The sequence below is a fragment of the Mya arenaria genome, chromosome 11 (genome assembly GCF_026914265.1).
Source record: "Mya arenaria isolate MELC-2E11 chromosome 11, ASM2691426v1".
NCBI lineage: Eukaryota > Metazoa > Mollusca > Bivalvia > Myida > Myidae > Mya > Mya arenaria.
The window spans coordinates 47,789,247-47,806,143 of NC_069132.1; the positions used below are offsets into that span (position 1 = coordinate 47,789,247).

The 16,897-nt window shown below is 33.8% G+C and overlaps 1 non-coding gene across 1 annotated transcript; it reads left to right on the top strand.

Annotated features, from left to right (window-relative positions):
• Positions 1-10,259: 10,259 nt before the first annotated feature.
• Positions 10,260-10,336, top strand: Trnaq-cug (transfer RNA glutamine (anticodon CUG)). Its single transcript has one exon. It is a non-coding gene; the product is annotated as a tRNA-Gln (tRNA).
• Positions 10,337-16,897: the final 6,561 nt, after the last annotated feature.

Consider the following 16,897-nt stretch of genomic DNA (forward strand, 5'->3'; position numbering starts at 1 on the left):
TTCTGACTTGTACATTTTGCTTTCAGACATTTACATCTTGCTTTTTGACTTGTACACATTGCCTTATTGTATCCCTAATTCGCCATCTATGCATCTTTAGGGTTAAAAGTTATATTGATCATGTTGATTGATGCCATATTCTGTTCAGTTTATTTTCAAAGTTAATACCTAATTTTTAATATCTGTTAACTTAAGTTGCATGGTGCTTTTTTAGGAGTATACGAATCATTAAGAAACTTCACATGCTCCTAATGACTGAAGAGCACATGTAAGCAAGCACTTTGAAACATGCCTCAAAGCAGAATGTAAAACAGCTCCGTTTTTTGACATCAGACGGCGCAAGTTCGGAAAGGTATACGGAACCGCACGGAAACTCTCGGACGTAACTCTTGAACTTTGTATAAAGCAGCCGGTCGCCGTCCCCGTTTTATATTTTTTTTAGAAACGTACGGAAATAACCGACATTATTAGCACAGAGCCACCTGGTGTAATAATATGAAACACTCGTTTTATGACGTATCTTATCATGAGTGTTATATTGCTATGCAGAATTTGTCCTGGTGCTTGCTGATATTCGTCATTCATGTTGAGTATTGGAAAACAAAGCAAGGGAAAAAAGTAATTCAGGAAGTAAGCTATAAAGCTAGCAAGAGTAAAAAGATAGCTAAAATAAGAATATTTAACTGACATTAATGAATAAATTAATAAATGACTGACAAGAAATTCAGAAAACATGCATGCACATTTATGCATAGGCAAACGTTGAATGTCACTTTACACCAACCAAGATACAAGAAAGAACTTTCACGAAGCTAGCATAACAGTTGCCCAAATAACAAATTAAAGATGCAATAACGCAAGATTAAAAGTAACAAGGCTTGGTGTACAAGTCAGAAAGCATGATGTAATTTTTGCTTTAATTCCCTTCCATAGTCGTGTGCCATCGTTTTATGACGGTGCCAGTCAAATTACACTTTTAGTTCGATATTAAATGTTTTCAATAAAAAGATGGATTCTATTGCAGCTGCAGAATTTTAATGATATGTTAATAAAAGTAAAAGGAAGTAGTCAACTAAGAAACATGTTGACACTATGCAGCTTGAAATGCATATCAATAGTGATATATCAATTAGCAAAGACCGCCCTCGTGTTTCACCAATACAATCAAAATTACCTCACAGGAAATAAATCCATGCACCAGACGCCGATGTTCTTAATACAATTATTTTCAAATGAGTACTGAAGTACGTATTCCCGAAATATTATTATTATTATTATTATTTGTGTAAACTATCTTACATTAAAGAATGTCTATGTAGAAACAATAGCATACGATGTGTTAACGGCGCGACCCTAAATGACTCAGATTTGGGGAAATATTCAAATGGCGGACGAATCGACAAATGACCGACCGTAAAATTTCCGAAGTGGGCTTGAAGGCATCAACCTGTTTTATAACAATGTATCAAGTATAACCTTGTGGTAAGACATGATAAATTCAACGCAATATCATGATGGCTGACGAGAAATGTATCTGATGAAAGGTCCAAAACTATACTGTACTGTTTGTATCAAATATACCCACGATGTAAACACGGAACTAAAAAAAAAATCAACCTTCCACACAAGAATGAATTCGTTATGCTGTTTCGTTGGTGGCGCTTCATCATATTCAAGCCATTTTGGTTCGCTAAAAGCGTTGCCAACACGGGCGGGGCTAGTTTTTACTATATGACTATATGGAAAACTTAAAAATCTCCTCCTCAGAAAGTGCTGGCCAGTTTTCAAAATAATTTCACAGCAATGTTCCTTATGAGACCTGATCTCAAATTCGTTCAAGCCAGGTAGGATCATAAAAAACTTGGCCTACAGGGGACGTGCTGGTTTTCATTATATTACTATATGGGAAACATTGAATATCGCTGGCTATATTTCAAAATAAGTTCACAGTTCTTCAAGCCATGTTCGTAAGTTAAAAACTTCGCTGACTGGGAGCGGTGCTTGTTTTCACTATATGACTTTATCGAAAACTGTTCTTAAGAAACCAATGGCCAGATTTCAAAATAATTAAAAGGTTACCCTAAAGTTCCTTCAAGCCATGTTGTTTCATAAACAATAGGGTCATGATGGCACTGAATAACACTGCTATGTTATTTTCTGCTTCTACACGTTTGAAAATTTTAGATTTGTTTGTTTTTTAATGATGCAATCCTTGCTCAAAATTTCAACTTGACAGAATTTTGTAGAACGACTAAAAATTCATTCAAATTATAGGAAATTATTCCGTTTTGAAAAAAAACATCTTTTAGTGAGATTGGTTGTTTTAAATATCCACTATTTTCCAAAACATAAATACTTTTGTTCGGGACATGCTTCCAAACATGTTATGTGCAAACATTGCAATCTCTACTGATATTAACGATCATCATCTGTCCGATAATAAACATTTGAAATTACATCCCTTGTTCAGTGTTGCCTAATCTTACAACTGTTTCTTACCTTTAAAATGTTTTAACAAACACTGTATCTGAAAAACATTATCACTTTCTATATTTGACCTTGTTAAATAAGAAAACACTTTCCATTTCCTTTGTAATGTACAACGAAATCAGTTCTAGTTTTGCAGCAGACCAAAAGATGGCTAGGTCCATCAGCACTTTCAGTGCTTTGATTCAGTTTGGGCTGATTTTCAGGGTAATATGTAAGTGATCTGATAAGAATGACACCATTTTTATTTCAATAGTCTGAATTAACCAAGATTTAATATGTTTACCCTGATGTGAAACTGTGAAATATCTTACATGATTTATCTTATGTTACGCATCATAATTATATCATTGTTTTCATTTATAAAATTGGGAGAGGAAAATAAATACATTTGTTTGAGATTGTTGTGTTTTTTCTAGTTGTTAATACAGTTTTTAAATGCAATATGTTTATGTGTTGCATTTATTGTACCTTATAAGTTTACGTATTGATCAAAGATTATGTTTTAGGAAATAACTTATTGCCATAAATAACTTTAGTTTTTCTAGTTGTTAATACAGTTTTTAAATGCAATATGTTTATGTGTTGCATTAATTGTACCATATAATTTTACGTATTGATCAAAGATTATGTTTAAGGAAAAAACTTATTCCCATAAATGACTTTCTCAATAAATGCCTGATTTTTTATGTCGGATAAAATGTTTATGAATGTGAAGAAAAACAATGGTATCGGAGTTTATTTTTAAATGGTAATCATAATCACTAACATACTTTTTAGTTTTGTCTACAAGAGTTAACGTTATAGGTACGATTTGGTTCTTGTAAATCTAACACATGGAAAGATTTTGACTGAAACAGACATTGTCACGTTTTTATACACAAAGCTATGCTTTTAGTATGATCTTTGAAAACTATTCATGTGAAATTGCATTTTTCTGTTCTATTGTCAGCTATAATTCAACACTAAGACTCAGTGGACAATGTTTCTCTCTTTATACATTTTATAGTACATGGTTTTGCACTTCTGTTTGCACCTGACGTCTTTCACTGGATATGTGTTATGATCCTTTATATTCAGCCGAATCTCATCGGGGACCTGTTTGTCCAGTCCAAGTGGTCTTCTTGGATGAGCCTGTCCTCGTCCACAAGCAAGGAGTAAATTTACTAAAGACCTTCGTAGAAAGTAGAAACTCTAGACTGTCATTAGAATGCCTTAGACTTGCCTGCATACACTGCATGTACTTTAGTATGAATTAAATACGCAACACGTACTTTGTGTCGTATGTCACGCCTTTCGTCCTCGCTTCCACTATCTTCATCAATAAGTTACAGGTGGTGGCTGAATATGTACATATCTGCTTTCTTGAAACTTGTATCATCCTCTAACATCGATATGAATTCATTTACAGTGACTTTCTGTACTAATTTTGAAGAGAAACTATTAAGTTTACTGTTTATAGAAATAGACATGTACCCTCTTTGTCCTAGCGTCTACTGTTGTAAACACGCATATAAAAAATCAGAATCGATAAACAGAGCCAAAATTTATTTTACGACTATACCCCCAGCAGAGCTATTGAAAAGGTGTCTTCTTACGGTTGTAAGCGGACCGTGCACGAGAATTTCTAGTAATCCCACTACAGCCGATACATTGTGTTTAGAAAGGCCATGATAATAATCTTATGTTTATCTTTCGGAAAAATATTTTTATTTTACTATCTATAAATCTGTATTTATTTATTTATTTATACATTTATTTGCTCACTAATATATGCAATACACTTATGGTCGTATAAGTCGGATACAGTTACTCGTTTTTTCTTCAAAAAACAAAACAAAAAATACGCGTAGTTTAAAAAAATAATCCATCCTACCTTCGGCGTATCCCCTAATACGCAATAATGAACAAATTATAAGCACAACCAACGGATTGCAACCAGATTCAGCACTTTAAATTTTAACCTATAAACAAATAAATATCTACTGAAGTGGACACCAGGCATTTATGGGTTAATAAGACAACACTGATGTCAACAATGCCTCAGATGCTGGTTTACGTCCAAGTCTCATCGTGTAAATTATAAGCAGACGAACACCTGCACAGGGAACCTGACAAATGCGTAGATGTGGGAAATCTTGCTAAATTTTGTTTTTCGAGGTATGCTCTTAAAAAAAAACAGACTAGCTTTGTCGCATCACTTGTGTGTTTTGGTTTTAATATTGCGGGGAAAACAGCCAAGTAAAGCTCACACGAAAATCAAACACAAGGACAATACCCTCTAACACTGTCTTTATCAGTAATATAAAGTTATTTCTTTTCCATATCGAATTTCCCTCACATCTTCTGCTCTCTGGATCTTTAATTTAGATTTTTTTCATAATGGAAACATTGAATATTGTAAATAAATCATGAGATCGAAAATTAAAAACCGCGGTTCATCAAAGCCTTGAGAACATTTGGTGTTAAATTTTATGACGCTGGAATTGAGATACTCTGAATAATTTAAGATCATTATTTTCCGAGAATCACTTGGTCTATTTTATGATAGAGTTTTATGAAGTCATTGATTTTATACTGTAGTGTGTGTCTGTGTGAAAATCCTGAAATAGAAATTTACTATCGTCAGTCTGAAAAACTGTTTTTGTTGGTTGAATTATACATACTGTAGTCTTATTTGCATGTGAACAGAACAGCCTCATGTTAAAATACTAGTATAACTTTTCTTCACAAGAGATTGAAACATCTAAATTGGCACCCTGCATCAAGCCATATATGAAACGTGAAAGAACTTTGAAATATTTCTAGAACTAGTTGCGTTTTCATATATAATATTTTGATTAAGTATTCGCTTAATTGTTTTAAACTAATAGAGATAGTTTCGTGTAGCTGATGTTGATTTAACCCAGGCTATTGATCTCTTATATCAACTTCATGTATAATGCCAGCTGTTTTGTTGAGACTTTTACAGATTTCCTAGAATCTCCAGCAAATTGCAAGTTTAAAACTTTTTTCTCAGGTGACTTATTTAAGGGCCATCTGGCCTTCTTGTTGGTTTAATATGATCTATGTAATGCATCCGAACGTTTGTATACTGCCTTATTAACAGTATTTTAGTCACTATACAATTCGATGCAAACGGTACTCACATCGATACATAAATATATGACATGTTATGTACCGTATCATTTGGCTTTGTTATGAAATAGTGTCCTCGTATTTCTTCAGATGTCTAAAAAATAAAAATAAAAACATCAAGCGATTGTGTCCGATAGTCGTGGTGCCAGAGATTGGTGTTTGCATTTATATGAAACAGAGTTTTAGGAATGGACTTACATTTGTTCATCCATTTGAAATGAGTATTCAAAGCAATTCGCCTGGAAAATGGCGTCCATTTGATGTGTATCTGATTTATGTCGTCACGCCTGTCACACTACACACTTTGCTCTTTTATGTTGGATCACATCGTGTAATCATATTGCGGAAACCTTTTGTCCTTGTCGTGGAAAACGTGCAGTCAATAGCGGGTGGTTTAACAAAATCACTGGAGCAGAGTGTCAGGATGAATTTAAACATGAAAAATGATAAAGTATAAAATTTATATGCAAGTTTGCTTGGCATCGTATTGGAAACACACAAAGCTCAGTCAATGAAATGAAACTTGTCAATTATGTATCGTACGTTCAGATTTATAATTTGTACAGTAAACTATTCAAAAGTTTAAAATTAGATTAATGTTTTTATGCTGACATGTATATATTTTTGTTTTGTTTTCTTCTATGATCACAATAGTCTAGTGGCATTATTAAGAAACTCTAGACTGACTTTAGACTGCCTTTGACTTGCCCACATACATAACATGTACTTTAATATGAATTAGAAAAGCAACATGAACACATTAGTGCCATATGTAAAGAATCAAGACAACATCTTTTTTTTTATACTCCCACAAATTAAAGATTGTTTGTTTTGTTGTGTTTGGTTGTTTTTGTTGCTGTTGTTGTTGGTTTCTTTTTTCCTTTTTTACGGGGGGGGGGTGTGTGTGGGGGTGGGGGGGGGGGGGGGGTTGGCGGATTAGTATAAAGCAGTGAGCTTGTCGGTCGGTTGGTCGGCCGGTCGGTTGGTTGGTTTTATCCGGACGATAACTATTGAAAGGGTTGACGGTATTAAATATTATTTGGTAATATGTTTAAATCAATAAAATACAGGTCAGGTTCGTTTTTTTGTATCAAACTACCATTCTATACGGAGTTATGTCCCCCTATCAGCTTTGATTTTGCAAAAAAAGGTGTCCGGACGAAAATTTTGGACAGGTACAGTGGATTTAAATAATTCTTGATACACGTGTTAAACAGTAAACACTATAAACTACAGGTCAAGTTCGACTGGTTACAATCCATCAATGTTCGACAAATTAATGCCGGGACCCTTTTCAAAAACATAGTTTACCATCCTGTGCCCAGACGGCGTGTTGGGTAATTATTCACTCCTGTGACAGCTATAGTTATGTATGTTTAAATAAAATTAAATCAAACATCTTGAACATATCAGATTTCCATTAGGAAAGTGTATGGCGTTAATCGACTGCTAATTCGCCAGTACAAACGTCACATTTCCTGGTCATCCATATAGGTCAGACACTACTAAATACATTTCCAATATATTCTATAGTCAATTGACCAATTTTCACGCACTGATGTTAAGTTCTTCGCGGCCCCCAATACCATATATGGGGGAAAAGTTCAACTTGTTTACTAAACATTTAACAACGTTAGAAAAAATAACGTTTCTCATAAAAAACACACTAAAATTGGTTTTACGTAACCACCGTGTATTCGGTAAAATGTCCATATCCGGTGTACGAGTTCAATCAATGCGGTGAAAATGAAAACAAAAAAGTAGATCGAACAGACCAAGTATTTTCAGTTTGTTTTTGAATTCACAAACCATTTATCTTCAAAACATATTAATATGGAAAGAAGCCAATGTTCTGAGATGGTATAACCATGCTTTGATTTACTGTCATTTGTTAATTAAAAGAAATAATGCATGTAACAATGGGTAGGCACTATTTTGCACTATATACGAAGATCATTGAAGCAATACATTCATTTTCGATATAAATGAATTGTATTTTTTACATATGTATTGCCTATAGACTAATTTCGAAGATTGACTGCCTTCACCTGAATATGGTCCATGTTTAATCCACCTAGTCACCGGAACTTTAATCATCACCGACAGCGCCAGCCGCCGAAGCTTGTTGCAAACGAAAGAGCTCATGTTTCCCGGCAAACCGGGCCAATTATCGTGTACCTGGCTTCAACGAACGCAAACTGAACAACGGCTTCTGACATCGCGCGTTATGATATGCTGTACAATTATTTCCATTTTAATGACCCACTGTTACAACATATAATTTCACAATAAAATAGCAGTTGTCATACATCTTGGGTGGCAAGCTGAGTATTTGTAACTGAAATGGACATGTGTTTGCCTTTTTGTTGCTGCCGTGTTGGAGGGACACTCGATTTGGAAACATAAACGATTGTGTGTCATATCCAACGGTTGTTAAAGTTCTCAGGACTGAGTGAAATAGATGTATCGGGCTGTTGTGCTATTGTTCCTAGTGAAATAGTGAAAGGTAGACATTTACATTTCTGTCTGTGTAGTTTATTATCAGCCGGACATGACAATGCGGTCAATGCATTTATTCGTTTAGAAATTGACTACATGTCGAATAAAATAAGGTGTCAACCCTTAATGCGATTGGTCTGGAAACATTTTTAATGACCATCAATATAGATATGTATTTAAGAGCCGCATCACTTCACATTGAATAGTACAATATTCGCATTAATCAATATGGCGTATACAAGAGTAAGCCAATTGACCAAATAAAAATTTAAAAATAAAGATTTAATAAAGAACAATTATAGAATATATAAGCCACTGTATATCTCCAAAATGCATCTGACACATCTGAATGCATTTGGCGAATTGGTAACGTATGATTTTAAGTATCAAAAAAGGCCACACAAATTTATCTAGTTCAATTTGACATATCTCTATGGAACCATTTGCACCAGTTGTCATAGACGTTATCAAAGAACGTTTCATTGTCTACAAAAAAATGATATTCTGTGGCCAGGATCAAACAAACAACCGAGATGATCAATGAGTGGGTCTGTTTGACTATTCAGAGCAATGTTAGCACAACCTGCTCCGACATTATTAACGGTCAACACAATATTACTACAGTGCAACTCCTTCGGTCAGAACTCGTGTTTGCTCTCTTAGAATCGTGATTTGTTCGGTCGCATTGAGCCAAGATTGTTGTCCGACAGAAATCAGTTTTGGCGTTCACATTTGATTGATTCGCCATCCTTATTGATAAGGGCAGTAATTAATTTAAAACTTTTCTCAATACAATTATGTTAGTAATGTTGACGATTAATCACTTGATCGCACTTCTGTATATCAAAGAAATTGAACTTAGGATAGGAGACCAATTGCGAGAGGGTGTCATTTTGAAGATCTCTTTGAAGAATAAATATTCTACTTCCAGGAATGTTTTGTTGATTATAAGAGGCATAAATGGGTTTGAACGATATTTTTTTTTTTCATTTACCACGTACAACAAAAAAGCTCGTAAGATGATAAAAATTAAGCCTTCTAATAAAAACGCTGGCTTTAGTTTACAAACTTATGACTGAAATTCAATAAACAAAGCTAGGGCTAATATATCTTATTCCAGACCTCGAACTACAAGCTAAACATGGCTATTTTCCAGCCATTTTTCAAAATAAGCCAGAGATGTCTGTGGCTTCAATTTTCTTCCATAATATCTGGTGTAATAGGCACTGGCATTTTATCTCCCAAATCGGCCTTTTACAGATGTAATCTTCTTTGATAGACACCTAATTTTGCTCGGACTAATACAGCGTTAACTAATCTAAATGGTTAATGCCCTGCGTTCGTGTTTAACATTCGGATTATTTGCGATGCCATTTGGTAAAAAGCAGCATCATAGCTGTACATCAGGGAAATAATGTTTGCAAAAATACAAAGAAAACTACAGTACAGGAACAAGTTGTACTAATGTACCATATAACTGTATATATGATATTATACAATTATTTGCTTACAAGATGTCAAATATGATGTCATATTAACCAAAAAATCATTTTTTGACCAAGGCGACAGCCGAGGTTAATTATGATTTGGGGTCAATATAAACTTCATATTTCACAGCTATTAAGTAAATATCTGTTTAATTATATGACCGTTTAATCTTTTATGACGTCATATGATAAATGGTTTCCGGTCTCTAAACAGGTCAGTTTGGCGATTATGAAGTTATTTTCCATGCGATAATATGATATCATGATAAACTGTTTCCGGTCTATATGAAGACTTGTCAATATGGCGTTTTATTCTGACTACGGAAATTGCTCTTCGTCCAATCGTGGACGGTTTGTTTATAGATATTGTAATAAATGGTGTTGTAGAAACTCCTGGAGCCGCCCCTGTAAAGTGATACATATAGGTGTATTGTTTATGTTTTTCTGCAAGAGTATCAAAAGCAAATCTTTTTTTCACGCTGTTCGTCATCTTTGATACAGTAATTTTAGGAGTTTCAGTTTGGCATAAATTACGGGAACATGTATGAATTATCAATGAAAATGTTGTATTTGTATTTAAATTCGGCACGTTTTCATTGTTTAATGTTATTCAGTGATTTGGTCAAGGAAGCGATAAATGCCGCAAACGGTCCGCCCGGTTAGCTCAATCGGTAGAGCGTTGGACTCTGAATCGGACAACCCGGGTTCGATTCCCGGGCGGGCCAGGTCACTTCTGTTGTGATTGGTTATGAAATCCTTTCTACAACCATTCGCACTGTACCACTGCCCATGGCATGTACAGAAGTTGTCAGTTCCTTGCAGAGGTGAAGGCACCTAGTACTGGTTCTGCCCAGGATAGGTGTGCGGTGGTCGAACTGTCACTCTGGGACCCTTCAATGTGCTCACGCCGGGACCCGGAGTATAAACTACTAACACCCCAAATGCCGCAACGGCCGACAGTGAAATCTCTATAAGTTCTTTACATGACGACTAATACATTGTGTAATTGCCGAATAGTGTACTGCAGTCACAGTAGAGATTATTCTGGGTTGTCTACATTCCTCTCTTATCTACACGAATCTCTGGCATTGTTTTCTCACGGCGGGTTCGGTTTACCGGTTGAGAGGGAGGGAGAGGGTGTGGGGGCTGCTCGCCGTATGAAGTGCCCGGTTGTTGATGGTTATCATCCATCACGGGTAACAAGATCTGACGTCCCCGGCCCCCAGCCGGATATGTCTTGTACAATCATGGGTGTATGCGTGTTTACATGTATGTAAAGAACTTCTTGCCTTCAACTCGGTTAGTGTTGTTGATAGCGTTTATCTTCCGTACCCATGTCACGCTGCTATACACGCTCGTGTAAGGGTTACAAAACATTTCCCATAATGATATCAGTATTCTTCTGTATTTTTCTATCTTATCATACGTATACATTTGGTCACACACATTATATTTCTTTTCTAAGCGTATACAAAATACCATACATCTTTATTAATCACAAAGCTTTCTCTGTCATATGTTTATAATGATTAAATTTTGATTTCTCTCTTGAAATAATCCAAATATACCATTGTCATTGTTTTTACTAAAAATATTATTGTTTGTCCTTTGTGACGTGGGATATCAAAAGCTATTCGACCTTGGACATATATGAGATATTTTTTGAAATGACAATGGTACAAGAATATATATTTAATACCATGAGTACCATAACTCAAATGGTGATGAACATTATGTCAGAGCGGAGATATGTACATGTTGTTCAGTCCTTAGTTTGACATTATCCAGAATTCACGGTTAATACCGATACAATCGCGTTGAATGGGGAAACCTTCATGAACTAATGCGATATGTCAAAATAGTTGTCAGATTGTTAATAACCCAAAAAGGCTAATTTCGTGGTCAAATAAGGCAACATTGTATTAGGCTTTTACAAAATGGCATTTGTGAATTATGTATTGGTGCATATGTGTACCTTTCTATTTAATTAACTTCTCCGTTTAATGTTCACCGAATCGGGTCTGATTCACTTCCAGATCGCTGGTGAATCATGTGAACCATTTCATATTCCTTCAAGTATGCAACAGTGTTTGTCTGATTAGTGAATAATTAAATCAAAATACAATATATCTCCATCAGGTGCACGTTTCATATTTAGCTCGCATATCTTATCTATAATTATATACTTATCAGCCACAGGCTCGCAACCGCATGCCCCATCTCAAGTTTTATTGCAAGCACTCGGTCCATGAGCATCACAAAACATTGCCCTTGATGTCTGGCCTATGTTAAAAGCATTGTAAAGGATGTATATCCTTAACCCGGTCCATATCGTGGAGAAATTCGTGAACTTAGTTTAAATACCATTTCACAAATTAATATCAATTACGTTTAACTGAGAATGAGGGTTTGATTGCGAGCAGGATCACATACATTATTTACCAACCGTATGATATCATATTGCATTTTTGGTAGTTAGTGAGTACTTAAAGTGTTACATTTAATGGTAAAATATCGTGCCAGTTAGTGAGTACTTAAAGTGTTACATTTAATGGTAAAATATCGTGCCACTGATGATAATGTTAGCAACGGATTGAGCATTCTTGTAATAATTGTTTATATTTTGAAATGAGTTTTTAAAAAAAGTTTTCGTGTTGAAATACTGTAAACAATGATCATGGCTTTTGTGGACAGCCAGAGCTGAGCATGCGAGGAGTGAAACCTTATTTGTACGGAGATGAGCTGCCAGGCGAATACATCACTCTTGCTTCAAGCACGGGAAACATGTCTGTAAATCACAACACCTCGTCCATGCATGAACGCAACGGACACAAGCTGTGTGCCTGTATTTGCATAAACATATTTGTTAAACAATGGAGTTATGAATTATGTGCTAATTTGTCAGAGGTCGAATTCACCTTGAGCCTTTTTTCCAACTGTCATAATTAATATGCAATTAAGAAAGGGACGTTAATGTTTTGCTTTGTTGGGTTTTTATGCAAATACGAACGGATAGAGCTTTACAGTTTACATACCTTCGGGCAGTTTTCAATTTCTGTATAATATTTCTGATATTTTTGCAGCTGAATTTGGAAACACCAAACAATCGCCATTGTTTTCTTACCGTATTTTATTCAACGGGGCCGTTTCATGCTGTCAAATCGTCGTGATGTCTTCAACGCATTCAAAACCCCGGGTGATAAATAATGGTCCGTTTATATGTCTTCTCCCTGTTTTTCTACTGAACATTTCGACATGAGATCCGTGTATCTTTCAGTTGCCCTACTAACTACAAGACAGAATGAAATATTTCTGTATTAAATAAGGCTGATCAATAAATAAACTGCGCAAGTGTTTCCCGTTTGTCAAGAGCAAACGTCAGTGTAAGATGAAAGACTTGGTTCTCAACCTTGTATTTTTTGTTTATGTCCCTCGTCTTCTCATGAACATGAGTTGAATTGTATGATCAGTACTAACTTGGCGAACTGACCTCACCACTTCGATTTACCCGTCGTCCTGGTAGAGATCTATCTTTCAATTAGGACTCAAATGCGCCTATCTGTTTTCTAGACAAATTTATTGCTTAATGAGGAAAGGGCAAAGATCGTGTTCAGTCTTGATGTGTAGGAAAACTTCAATTTTGACACCTAGCTCTCCCTCAACATTTTATTAATTCGCTCGTTTTCAATCTATTGCGGTGGCATAAATGTCGGTACTCCTGACATATTTCGTCAGAGCTACATTCGCATTTCGATACGAGGTAATATGTCAACTTGTCTCTTTCGTCTTTCTTCACAAATGGTAACTGGCAACTTGTATGCAAAGAAACATATATAACTCGGAATAACTGGCAATATGAACACCCCGGCTATGACAGCCTTGACAGTCAGGGCTTGCTGGAAGACTCGGGGAAAGTCGGTGTCGCTCAGTCCAGGAGGCAACGGCAGCAAGGAAAGGACGGGAATTAAGTCATTTAAGGAGGAATTTTTAAAAGTTCGAAGTGTTTATGGTGTTTTTAATGCAGTTGTTAAGCGTTACATAATGTTATTATACATGTTAATTTTCGAGGAGATCATTAACTATTGAAGTATGAAAAGAAAATGACAAAAGTATTTTTTGTCAACGTAGTAAATGGATATGGTGAAACTGTGTTAGTGGGGAATATTACCAGCCAGGCGAAGTTTGTCACGTGACGTAGACACTGACGTTAAGCGCGTGAGGCGAGCCTCTTACATATATTCGCATTTCCCGCCTTTTGTTTCTGACATTTGTATTTGATATGTAAAAAGTTGTTGTTGATGTTTTAATTCTAAATAGTATGTTGGAATAAATAACCATGCTTCAATGTAATGGCAACACAATTAAATATCATAACGACTTATGTGCTGGATCTTCTTCAAAAAGTTGAAGTTTGAATAGTTTGACGATAGAAATAAATGTATTAATAACAGGTATTAAACGTCAATAATTTTATCTTCACTTTAAACTAAAACCTTAAAACGCATAATATTTAATTAACTGAAAACAATATTTAACATCTTGGGGAATATGAACATTTTATACATAGATAAAAAAGAAACAAGCAACATCAACAACAACAACAACAACAACAGCAACAACAACCTACACCGATTATGCAAGGAAATGTTTGAATAATTAAACTAAAAATATTGCTCCAGAACGGTTTCAATAATAAACTTCTATACGATAATACAGTCGCATATTTGTCATTATATACTATGTATGCCTATGACTATGTTTTTATTACACAATATCTAATAGTCTTTGTATCACTTGTGGTCTTTTTATACTTTTATGTTTATATGTACTTGTCAATATTATATTTCTGTTCATATCAACGTAATTTTATTCTGCCGCTAAACGACGTGCCGTTATTAAACAGTGTATGACGTTTACGTCACTTCATTTCTATGATTGTTTTTTAACTACTGATGAAGGCGTAACGCCGAAACGTTTAACTTTAAAACAAAAAACGTGTTTATGTGTTTATATATTATTTTTTATATATTATTTATATTATTATTAAAACATAGATAAGAAATACATTTGAAATAGTTTCATAATTTCGTGTTGACAACTAAAAATTGTTAGTATTTAAGAAGTAAATGCGTATTCTCGCAAAATGAGCTGTTTGTTTTAAAACAGGCATACCCTTAATTGTTTAATATGATTTTAATATTCCATTCAATTATATGATGATTAATAAACATACATAATTTAATGAGAGTATGAGTAAACTAAGCTTTAAGCGGGAAAATGGAACGAAGTTGTATAAAAGAATATTTCAAACAATAAAGCAGTGGATCTTTGTAATAAGTTCACAGATGTGTTCGTTTTTATCGGTATCTTTTAATTTACTCGACAAGATAAATTGGATTAAAATGAATTTTAGGGGCTTAAATGTTCGGTATAATACGCATCCCATGAGGTAAAGTTTGATTGATCTTTGTTGACAATGTTGTAAAGAGTATCCCTTAATCTGTCTTTAGTTTTTCTTGAACGTTTTGCGTATGCCTTATCTTGCTTTGGTTAAATGGGTAGACCAATGCCTTTTGTTATTAAACAACGTTTTGGATTTGGAAATGAATTTCGCAATTGCCCATGAATTCCATGAAACAGACGTTGAAGTCCTGCATTTGTTATCAATGAATGGCATCCTTTTATGTTCAATATTGCACGTTTTCTGACCATTCTATGAATTAGTACGTTGCTACGCAGGTGTGATTTCTTTTCTTATTTTCCAAAAAACTAAGATATATGAAAAAAATATGTTCATTTTATGATTTTATTTATGTTAGTAGCTTTTGAACAAAATTGATTTCGCTTAAAAAAAATTAATGTTTATATAAATTATAAAAAAAAAACGATTGCAATATAAATTATTATTACTATTATACCTAGTATAACGTTGATTATTATTTTGATTATTATTATTATTATTATTATTATTATTATTATTATTATTGTTGTTGTTGTTGTTGTTGTTATTATTATTATTATTATTATTATTATTATTATTATTATTATTATTATTTTTATTATTATTATTATTATTATTATTATTATTGTTATTGTTGTTGTTGTTGTTGTTGTTGTTGTAATTATTATTATTATTATTATTCTTATTATTATTATTATTATTATTATTATTATTTTCTTCTTATTATTATTATTAATAAAAGTGATAACAAAATAGTGATGATAATGATAATGATAATAATAATTATGATAAGCCAAAACAGTAAGAAACAGTTGAAAAAAGTAATTATGATAATGGTATAAGTAATAATTATTTCAAAATAATTTTGTTAATTTCAACATTGCTATAACAACTGTTGTTTTATAAGTTCATACTTTGTTGCTGGTACTGAGTAATACACACTTTTATTTATTTTTTATTCCAAAACACTTATATATTCGTCTTATATGTTTGTTTCTTATATATTTATATCGATATACGTACCTGTTAAACATTTCTTGACACACCGGTGATCTCATCAAACAGTCACATAGTGCGTTTTTGAATATGATTGACACATGTTAAAGCATTAAAGTAAATAGATAGAAACTTTCTATTCCTCGAGTGATTCGGGATGAGAGATGAGAATACAGCATATTTGATTTTTGCGTTAGCAATTTCCATTCATTTCTTGTATTTTAATAAATTTGATGTTGTTATCCTATGTTTTAAACATTTTCATTAATATTGAAGTTTTGGTTTTTGCTGTGTTTCTATTTTATAATTTCGTCTGAAAACGTACTTAATACTGATCGCTCCTTTTATCAAATAGTGTTTGTTATCTGTGTAAATGACCCTCATTCTAAATTAACTTAATGTCAACACAAAATAAAAATTATTTGAAAGCGTGTTTATTTGGATTATTTTAAAAAAGTATTCCTCCCCCCCCCCCCCCCAAAAAAAAAATGCAATACAAAAGTGTGTATGCTTTATATTTTGGGAAATATTTTGTTTTACAAACACATGTATTTGTATGTATTTCGTAACTCGAATATCAGTAATTTTGTAATATCATGTTTGGATGTTATTAGTGAACTCCGACATATGTGTGTGTGTGTGTGAACGGTTTTGATTTGAAAATTACTGCCATTTTACCGCAGTTTTTTTGCTAATAGAAAGTGCACACCTTCTTGCGACAACTAATTTATTTCGTCGTCAAGGCATTATTTAGAAAACATATTAAGAAAACACCAAATAACAGACTTGAAATGATTGTGGCCGCATTTTTGGTCGAATAATGGCATCT